The sequence below is a fragment of the Lactuca sativa genome, chromosome 2 (assembly GCF_002870075.4).
Source record: "Lactuca sativa cultivar Salinas chromosome 2, Lsat_Salinas_v11, whole genome shotgun sequence".
NCBI classification, from domain to species: Eukaryota; Viridiplantae; Streptophyta; class Magnoliopsida; order Asterales; family Asteraceae; genus Lactuca; species Lactuca sativa.
In genome coordinates, this window is record NC_056624.2 from 230515311 (window position 1) to 230523139 (window position 7829).

Below are 7829 nucleotides of genomic sequence, written 5' to 3' on the forward strand. Positions count from 1 at the left end.
GGGTCCATGAGCTCACTCCCTTGGAGTTTATGGCCCAAAGGCCATCCTTTGGGAGTTTACGGCCGTAAGCCCCCTAGGCTTGGCCGTAAACTCTTGTGACACTCCAAAAGGTATGTTTAGGGCCTTATATCACTTCCTTAATTTAATGGTATGTGTTTTGGACTAAGAGGGAGGGATTAAACTCTAAATGTGTGACATTTTTGGGGAGTTTATGGCCAAGACTTGTTCTTGGGCCGTAAACTCTAATAAATCCTTCAAGATGTATGTTTTAATGGTACAACATGGTCTCATACACCTTAGATAAATCCTAGAAGGCCCTATAATGAGTTTTGGGACAATTTGGCATGAACTTTTGGGGAGTTTACGGCCCAAGAACATCCTTGGCCGTAAACTCTTCATTTTGCCTCCAAATGTGAAGTTTAATGGTACAACACACCTCCAAAGGCCTTAGCTAAATTCCTTACATGCATTTGAGTGGTTTAGGGACTTGTTTGACACAACTTTTTGGGTGTTTACGGCCCAAGCTTAAGCTAGGCCGTAAACTCCTCATTTTGTCCTCAAATGGTGTTGTTTGATGTATTTAAACATTTACTAGTGTCAAGGCTAAAATACTAAACACCCTAGATGAGTTTTTGGGACTTAAATCCAAGATTTTTGGGGTGTTTAAGGTGTTTATGGCCTAAGCACAAGCTAGGGCCGTAAACTCCTTTTTAAGCATCAAATCCTTGTGTTTTAGTGTCCAAACTCTTCTAGATATATGCCTTAATTAGTATACTAGCTTAGAAGAAGGAAAAACTTGATCTTTGGCATGATTTTAGGGGTTTAAGGCCTAAGGAGCTTCTTAGGCCGTAAACTCCTCTTTGGTCCTTGATTTCTATGATTTTGGCCCCTAAATTCAATGAAGCATGACTAGATTAAAATAGAGGATGAGTACTTACGTTTGGAAGTCGGAAATTAGCGGAATCGGGGTCGATTTCGAGTCTAGAGAGAGAAAGTAGAGAGAGAGAGTGGGTGTGTGGTAAAAGAGTATTCAAATGTTGTGTGCACTCATTTCATATGTCTCGGGTATCGCACCCGATACACGGCTACCCGATGTTTAAAGTTAACTGGGTTAAAACTTTTTACCAGGGTGAAGTGGTTGGAAAGGTAATACAACTCTATTAGGTTAAACGGGGTTAACACATACGAGTTATATTTCTTATGATAATATCAAGCCATGCATAAATTTAGATATTCAGATATTGACGATCTCAATTATTACATAAAATAACGTATAGTGACACGTTCCGTTAGTGAAAACGGGATTTGTAACGGGAATAGATTTGGGGTTGTCACAGCTACCCTTCTGTAATTAAGACGTCATTAGTTTGAAAATTTTCGTAAAATATAAGATTATAACTTGTGATATTTTTTGGTAAATCTGTAAGTATTCCCCATCAGCCCCTTATCCTCTTTGCACTTGAGGTGTGATTGTGTGATTATGAGCATATTGGGTTATAAGTACCCATATTGTAATTATATGTATTGGATGAAAAGAGGTTGATGAGCAGTATTTAGAATAACAATTAATTATGACACATGAGTATAAGAATGAAATATAACTATTAAGTTAAAATGGGTTTCTAAACCCTATTCAGGACGTGATAATTGCAAATTATGTTTGTGTCCTTATTAGAAGTTGATCTCTATGATCTTATTGTTGGATAAGATCATAAAGATCAACCCAAAATAAGATCAAAAATATTAATTTGCAATTAATATGTCCTAAATATGCTGGTGTCATTGTTCTTCTATTAGTGCTTCTTTGTTAATATCTTTTCATCCGGTTTCTGCTTTGACATTTTTTTTAATTTAGGCAACATACTTTACTTAAGGTGATATTATGCATCTTATAAGTTCTTTCCAAATAACTTTCATATCATGACAAGTTTTTAAGGTTATACCTGGACATATATCAAATTTCTACACTTTACACCATTTTAGATACTTGCATATAATTCCTAAAAATAGACAACTTTGTCTAAATTACCACTTTTTTTTTCCTACGGGGTCACTTAAAAGCTTCCAATACAAATTAAAACTAATTTCATAAATTAAACAGAAAAGTAAGATGAGTTTATTTTTTGAAATTTTTTTAGTCAATATTGACAATGCATGGATGTCTTTTGTAGATAAACATATCATAAGTCAAAAAACAATTCTTTTTGGTTGATTTATAATTTCAACCCCTAGTATGCTCTTAGTATTCGTATCTTCATATTTTGTATTTATGGTATGTATGACTTTTAAACTTGATTTAAATTTTGTTGTCATTGATGTGTCTTTAGTGCTAGTTTTAATGTTGAACCATAGGGCTTCTGCACCGAAATAATCTTCAATAAAAATCCAACTGATACCAAAATATCTTCAATATCAATTATATGAAAGACTAAGTTATAACGATGGAATAATCAAAGTGTTATTTATGTCTAGTACTCTAGTTTATTATCATTAAAATGCTAAGTCAGTTTCCAAACAAGAAATAATAATCATGTTTTCAACAACTACCAATATGCATTAATATTCTCATCATACTCCAAAGTATAACTCAAACCCTAACTTCCATATTCTTGAAATCAACAAAAAACTAATGATTATGTTGGGTAATCTTGATGGGTAAAGTCAGGATACGGGTATGGATTAATAGTTAGTATTAGTTTGATTTACTTACATTTTAAATAAACATGACAATTGACCAGTTCATTGGAAATGCATTGTGGGTGTACTTGGTCTCTAAAGCATCTTAATTAAGGAGTAGTTAGCTAGTTTTTAGATTGTTTTTCTTTGCATCGGTTAGGTATGGAAATGCATTGTGGGTGTACTTGGTCTCTAAATCATCCTAGTCTTAAGGAGTAGTTAGTTAGTTTCTAGATTGTTTTTCTTTGCATCCATTAGGTATTTGCAGACAATATATATAGCCCTTTTGTTTATTAATAAGGTTGCAAGAGGCGAAAAAAACGACATCAGGACCGGTGTTGAAACTCGAAAGTTTTGCAAGAAATGTCAGAAAATGCAGCTGCATCAACTGTTCGTGAGCAAGGTAACGTCACACTCGAGTGTCCTGAACTGACAGAAACCAACAACACTTCATGGTCAATCTTAGTTGAAACTGTGTTGAGAGCACATGACCTTTGGAAGACCATACTTGGAGAAGATGAAGATGAGCAAATGAACTATACTACAAAAGCTATAATTTATGCCACTCCCCCAGAAGATGTTCTTTTGTAGGTTGCTAAACACAAGGATGCACAAGATGTTTGGGACCCCATTAAGATTCGATACTTAGGTACTGAACGAGTGCAAAAGGCGAGGTTGCAAACATTACGGGGTGAGTTGGAGAGGCTAAAGATGAAGAATGACGAGAAAATTAATGAATTTTCAGGAAAGATAAGTGGTATAGCTGAGAAGTTGAAAATTCTTCGTTCATGTCTTGTCTTGATAAAGAAGTAACTGTTAGCAAGTTTCTTAATTCTGTTCCAAAGAAGTATTTGCTAATTATAACTTCTATTGAGCAATATTCTGACCTTGAAAGTATGCCGTTGGAAGAAGTGGTAGGAAGGTTAAAAGTCTATGAAGATAGACTCAAAATCCATGATGAAAAGGAAGAAGAGCGATATCATGTAACACTCGCAGATTCAGGCTAGTCAATTAAGATATATTAAGCATTAAAAATGACTTTTTTATAGAAGATTATTTATGATAAATAATATCAACTAAAGTTATAGTATATGTGACAATGATTACGTACATATAAAGAACGCTGAAATTCGACTACGTATGAAGGAGTTATGCTTCTTTGAAGTTTCATGATTAAACCGACATGGATTTGCGTATCGTAAAAAGTGAAATTTTGATAAATTATGTTTTATCGTAAGAAATCTAAACACAAGTCGTAATAACCATAAAACTGAGAGCGATCATATAGAGAACATCCAAATCTGACTTCGTATGAGGAAGTTACGATTTTTTGAAGTTTCAGCGCAACAGTTTTAGCACATAAATCGAATTGTAGATCGGTTGATTGTTAGTCGAAACAATCTAAAAGAGAGTTGAAGATCTCGTTAAAGGGAGTACGTCGATAAAAAGACATACGAGAACACACGTCGTATGCAAAAGATATGAATTTTAAAAGGAGATTAGCATTCTAAGCCTTCTAAAATAATAAAAATAAAAATAAAGAGAGAATTAGCCTACAAAGTCTATATGAAAGTTGTAGATATTGTCGATAGCTACGCGTGGATATAAATTACGTCAAAAACATAATTCATATGAAGAATATACGGTTTTTTGAAGTTTTCCCAAGTGCACCTCGCGCATAATAGGTATGCACGGAGTGCGCTTCTAGAAGCCTCCATGCTGCTTCAGCCAACGAACACCACATATCATGACATGACACACCATGTGTCACGACATGAAGAGCCCATGGACAACCTATATATAGTGTTCAAAGATCATTTGATTTCCACACCAACCCAAACATCCTCTCTCGAGTTTCTTTCAACCTTAGCCCCATTTTCCCTTAGTTTTAAGCATCTGGCGAAGCCCTGAGGTCCCTGAGAGCCCGACATCTAGTAGCTATCAGGTCGGAGTTCTGTGAAGTCCTGATGATGTCCAGGTTAGATTTGGTGAGGTGTTTAAAGTGAGATTCCCAAACAGTATACTATGTATACTAAACTGTGACATCCCCAAATTTACGTTTATTTTAAAATTTGGATTTATGCTTATTTTAGAACAGAGTATTTATTTTGTTGTAGAATTGGTCCCAAAAATATTATTTCAATGTGAGATAATATTAACACTAAACATTTCTGAAAAAAATTTCGATATTGATATATTTTCAAAACTTGGGATGTCATAACTGATACAAAACATGGTCGAATTATGCACACGTATCCTTTCAATTTAACTGTCTTTTGCAAAGGTGAAAGTGGTCGCATATGGATATTCTATTTTTAAGTTTAACTACTAAAGGGGGTATATGTGTCATTTTTCCATTGTTTTCTGAAGAAAAAAAACTGAAATAGTCTCTATTATCTCATATACACCATATGAATATTCCACAACATTTTTTTTTATATTTCAAGCATTTGATGAAATTATTTTGGTATATTAAGCTTATAAAATATTAAATTTGAACTACTTCACTTTGTTTTCTACTATTACACACGATCTGGTAATATATTCTGAAAATTGCTAAAAATGCATTATAATTTTGGTTTCTAATTTATATGTCACTATCACTGTTGCAACCACACACGCACACAAACAGTAGCAAACATAATGTGTGTTATGTTGTATGTGTGTGAGTGTCTATGTATTTGTTTATGATGTAGACAACGCACATTGATTGTGGTGCTTAAATTGCATTTTTAATTAGGTGGCCTAAAAAACATTTTTTAAACAGGCATTACAATGCTATTACATCATTGTAATTTCATTTTATCTTATTAAACGGTTTAACTATTAATTTTTTTGCTACTAGGGCATTATACTTGTAATTCCATATGCCACAGGTAATTACATATTCAATTCATATGTAGCATCTGTAGGTAATTTCATATTTTTGTAGAAATATGTGCATTTATAACCCTCTTAGTACCATCTTATCATTTTTGTAGGAAAATTGCTTCGGCATCTGGTAAAATAAGTTATGCTGGACAGCAAGGCTTATGGTATATGGTTTTTTTACAATTAAAATGTTGCAATATAAAGTAAAAAAAAAAATAAGTAGGTTGCTCTAAAATTAAAATGTGTTTTTGGTTGTATGAATGTATATTTCTGGAAAGTATCACCACCAGAAGATGACGTGAATGGCATGCCAAAATCATTTCCTATTGATGTTTTATTTTGCATACCAGCAAAACCAAAATCATTTAGCTTTGACCGAACCTTCAAATGTTCAAACTCTTTATTCTGGATATGGAGTTTGGCTCTATGGAACATGGTGAATCTTTTTAATTTGAGCAAATTAAATTTAATATCATGGCTAACCCATTGTATGATGTTAAACAAATTTAACAGTTATACAGGAAAAGAGTAAATGCAAGATAAAGTTGTACTTTCATTGATATTATCATTATAGCATTCTACTTGATTTTTTTATATATGAACTTTTTAAAATAATCTACCCAGTTATAGGTTTTAACCATTAGTTAAATCAAATATTATGAAGAAACTAATAAATTCTATGCATTTGTTTGATAATGTATCTTTGTGTGCCTTATGTGTTATTTCAGGGAATTGACATCAATCTTATGAATTATCGAGAGTTTTTGTGTTAAACGGAAGTTAAGAAAGAAATATTAGCAATAAAATTTGACAGAGTAGATGGACTGAATCTATGACTTTTATTTTGATGGATAATGCTTTTTTGAAACTCAATGCAATCCTCATTTTTATTTGACATATTATTATTATTTTTAATTTTTTTATCCATGTGTGTTACTTGACTTGTATTATTTTTAATATGACTATGATTTTAGCGATTTATTATGACTTGTATGATATTATGTGTTTATAGAATTGTAGTTATAGAATTTTGACCAATCGAAATCATATTCAATATGAAAACGATTTTTTAACATCTGAGAAATACATTCTTAATAATTTGTTGTATAGTTAACTGCAAATGAAACCTGTAATTTGTATTAGCTTCCCATATGTATGTAAGAAAATATGATGATAATGATAATTGTGAATTTTTAATGGTAACTGTTAACTGGTGTTGAAAATTTTAAATAATAATATAGAATTAACTTTAAGGACTAAACCTAAACAACCTTCCAAAAATAAAATTGAAAATTGCATTTTTAGATTAATCTTACGAAACTTCGTAATGGTGGTCAATTACTCTTTCAGGTTACGATTCCTAAAAGTTAAGCAATCAGCTAGCTAGGTTATAAATTCAATTTTTTTTGTATTTGTTTTGTGATTATTGATTTTATATCATTTTTAAGTACTACACTCCTTTTTTTTCAAATATAGCAATGAACTATATTTTTGTTGTTATTCCTTCTTTTGTGAGTTGATGTAAATATCAAGGAAGTTTATTTATTTATTTAAGTGTATTCCAACAAAGTCAATTTTTATTTATTTGTGTGATGTATGTTTTTGTATATCTGTTTTTGACAAACACGTAGAATCCATAATTGAAAAAGTTTTAATATGTTATTTTTATTTTTTATTTTTTTTAGGGGGGGGGGGGGGGGGGGGGTTGAATTTTTGTGAGAAAATGACCTTTAGACACCCTCCGCTTAGTTAGATCAAAATTGAGGCATGATCAAAAACAAGAAAATGGTGTTGCTAATAAGATACTATATTGACACTTTTATAAAGAATAATTAACTATTTGTAATCAACTTTTTTATATCGATGTATAGTACTTTTAAAATGTATCTATCAAATGATAGTGTTTTAAAACTTAATTACTAAAAGATAGTAATTTATTTTTTAATATATTTTACTTCTCTTTTTAATTTTTAACTATATCTTTTGTTTCACTACAACGAATAATGTTGGCTACCATAATTTTTTCCCGGCAACCAATTTGTTTCCAAATACAAAACCCAAATACAATAAAAGTTATATATGTATATATTAACAAAAAACAGATCCAAATCAAAATATGCATAAAGACCATTAGGTGGTGAGTGATGTATATGTTCGATTCTTTCATGTTTTCTCAAAAATCAATTTTCTCAAATACTTGTCGGTTATACAATTTTACAATTGTCAATCATAACATATTTTTGTTTTAATCCAAAATAACATGTTGAAATAAAACAAATTAT